Here is a 3,482-nt window from a genome sequence, read left to right as displayed (position 1 = left end):
ATTCTTTTATTCTTTATTCTTTCTTTTCTTCAATCCATCAAAGATGGCTTGTGTGTGTGTCACACTATCTCAATACCAATCTTGTTTACCCCTATCATGAACCTTCGTCTATTATATAGTCATGTCATCTTGTTCATGCACCAAATAGATACTTTTACACCATGCCTTCTATGGGGGTATTAACCCCTATACTCTTACGGCTAAGCTTGGGCCGGCCCGGATCAGTGGGTCCGGTCCACCAAAAGACGACGCGCGGCCCGGCCAACCTATTCAGAGTCCCGCGCAAGGAGTCAAGACAGATTTGGCGATCAAGCAAGATCTTGGTTGGTTAGAATAGGAATCCTTATCCTGCCACCTATGGCAATTGTAACTGACTAGGATTAGTTTCCAGATCTGTAACCCTGCCCCCGGACTATATAAGGCGGGCAGGGGACCCCTCTAAAAACATCTCTCATTGACATACAGCAATACAAATCAGACGCAGGACGTAGGTATTACGCCTTCTTGGCGGCCGAACCTGGATAAAACCTCGTGTCTGTCTTGCGTCACCGTCTTGTTTGTGGCTTGCGCATCTGTCTGCCGACAATCTACTACCTTGGGCATACCCCTAGGTAGACTGCCGACCATATTTCGTCGACAGTGGCGCGCCAGGTAGGGGGTGTGCGTACTGCTCTCCAAGCAAACAAGATGGTCATCATCTCTGGCTCCATGGCTATGCCGAACGGCCTCACGTTCACCGTTGGCCAGATCACCTAGGACCACCGGCTCCGACGACTTCATCGCCATGACCCCGGAGGAGGCGTGGATTCAGTCTGCGCCGACCACTGCTTCACCTGCATCGGCTACGGCTCCGACCACGGCGGATACGGCTCCTGACCACGATGGATACGGCTCCGACCACGATGGATCTGGCTCCGACCATGGTACATCTAGCTCCGACCACACCTGCATCATCTTCAGCCACGCCGACAACCCATCATCCGCTTCCCCGCTACAAAGGGAAGCAGATCGACAACACCGACCTGCTCGACTCCATCGATCGGGTCGGCACCAAACTCGCTGAAACCCTAGCTCTGGTAAGTACGATTCAAAGTCAACCTAATGAGCAGGTAACCGCTCCCCACAACAGATCTACCCGACCAGCTCGGACCAGTCGTCCTGCATGACTTGGTATAGATCTCGTGGTCATATCTACTCCTGAAGGGCGCTCCGCTCGTCGCCGGCCAGCCTTCGCGACTGGGTCTCCGGCTCTCCGAGTACGAAGCCTCGACTGGAGAACCACCAGGTCCAGCCCTACGGCCTGCGAAACGCTGCCTCCAGCTACGCGTATAACCTACAACGCCGCTTGGATCTGTGTTTTATGCACCGACCTCGGCCGAAGCCACGCAACTTCGTCAACATGATCCGGATTGAAGATTATCAAGAAGGATCCGTCCACACAGTCCAAGAGGGCGACTCCAGCTCCTCGTCTGGCATCGCATCTAATGCATCTGTCCACACCGAGCTTCAACATCACGAAGATGAAGGCGTCAAATACGATCTGGATATCCCAGACCACGCTCCGGGGTTCTCACAATTCCCGTCTTTCCCGCCAAGACGAGGGGATTTGATCCATGTTGTCAGCAATGACGAACCGCCAGCAGTTGGCGAAACAGAACAAGAAAGGACTGCACGCGAAGCACGCAATATTGACCGGTTTAATCGCCGACAAATCGAAGCCGAAGCAGACCAGGAGGCACGACGCATAAGGGTCCAGCCACGCGACCTCAACGATGCTTTCGACAGGGTGGGGGACAAACAGGTCTTCAGGACTCCAAGCGCCAACGTAGCCGTCGCCATGGCGACAATGCAACGGCTACCCAACACCCCGAAACCCAAGCAGTTCGCGATGAAATACAAGCCTATCTGACGGCTGCTATGGCCCAGACCGCAGAGATTGTAAATCAAGCCCGGGCTCCATCCGTCTCAGTCGAGTCAAGCCACAGCCGCCAGTACCCAAGTCGCTCACAGCCACTCAACCAACGTGGCTCGCGCAACAACGACCCATCAGACCACCGTCAAGGCAGGAAACGGTGGCCATGATGGTGGCCAGGATGACAACCGCCGTCGGGAGGACAACCGCCGCGACGTCCGGGACGATAACCGCCGAGACAACCGCGACAATCGCCGTGATAACCACGGTCGCAGGGCTAATCCAGATGGCAATCGAGATCGCCGCGATGGCAATAACGATCTCCGCCATTACCTCGGTAGACGCGATCTACGCGCTCGCATCAACCAGAGAGCCGACGATCGAGCATCCCACTGAAAGTTATCGCCGTATGGAATATGACACTGCCCACGGCCCGCCGGGTTTGAAGCAGTTTACTCCACACCTTCGCCAAGTCATATGGCCCAAGAATTTCAAGCTCGAGAAACTTCAGAAGTACGACGGCAAGGAAAACCCCGAATTATGGGTCATGCTCTACGAAACTGCGTGCAGATCAGCCATGGCTGACTGAGCACGTCATGTCTAACTATTTCCCAGTCGCTGTTGGCCATGCAGGTCACCAATGGCTGGTCAGCTTGCCGGCGAACTACTTTGATTCTTGGCAGGAGCTCAAGCAAGCCTTCATCGACAACTTCATTGCTACTTGTGAACAACCAGGCAACAAATACGATCTGCAATGGATTCGAGATCGAAAAGATGAGCCACTGCGCGAGTACGTCCGGCGTTTCTCGGAGATGCGCATCAAGGTCCCATCAATCTCCGACAACGAGGCAATCGAGGCTTTCATCACTGGCCTCCGCTTCCACGACGCCCTAAGGGACAAGCTCCTCCGCAAGAGACCTGAATCGGTCACAGCGCTCCTGGCCACCGCTAAGAAATATGCGGACGCCGACGACGCTAAAAAGATAATTATTGAAGAAGCAGCAAGGGTTCCACGCTCCGACCACCCCCCACACCGCGACGACTACCGCGGCAACCGTGGTCGGAACGACAATTTTGACCGCCGCAACCAGCGCAACGACTCCCGCGACCACCGCGACCAACGTAATCAGCGGCGTAACCGCCGTGACGATTACAGGGGCAAGCGTGCTCGGGAAGACGACGGCGAGGTCAACACCGTCAAAAAGGGTGGCGGACATCGTAACTACGAAGACGACTATGCCAAAGCATTGAAAGGGCCCTGCCAGCTCCATCCCAAGTCAAACCATACCATGGAGAATTGCCGCATTCTCAAGTCTGTCTACACGCGTCAACAGGCTCCGGATACATCCGACAAGCCTAACGACGCAGGGGAACAGCGCAACGAGGACAACGACGACGAAGACGTCAGATCCTCGTCACAAGTACGTCAAGCCAACTGATCGCGTGCACACCATCATCGGCGGCAAAGTGTCCATCGAGACCAAACGAGAACGCAAGCTGCTCGCCCGCGCTTGCTTGAACGTGGCCAACACCGACAACCTCCTCACCGATCCGCGGCTCCCTCCGTGGT

This window comes from Miscanthus floridulus, chromosome 9 (assembly GCF_019320115.1).
Source record: "Miscanthus floridulus cultivar M001 chromosome 9, ASM1932011v1, whole genome shotgun sequence".
Classification (NCBI taxonomy): Eukaryota; Viridiplantae; Streptophyta; class Magnoliopsida; order Poales; family Poaceae; genus Miscanthus; species Miscanthus floridulus.
The sequence above is the reverse complement of the archived record's forward strand: the minus strand, read 5'-3'. Positions refer to the sequence as shown.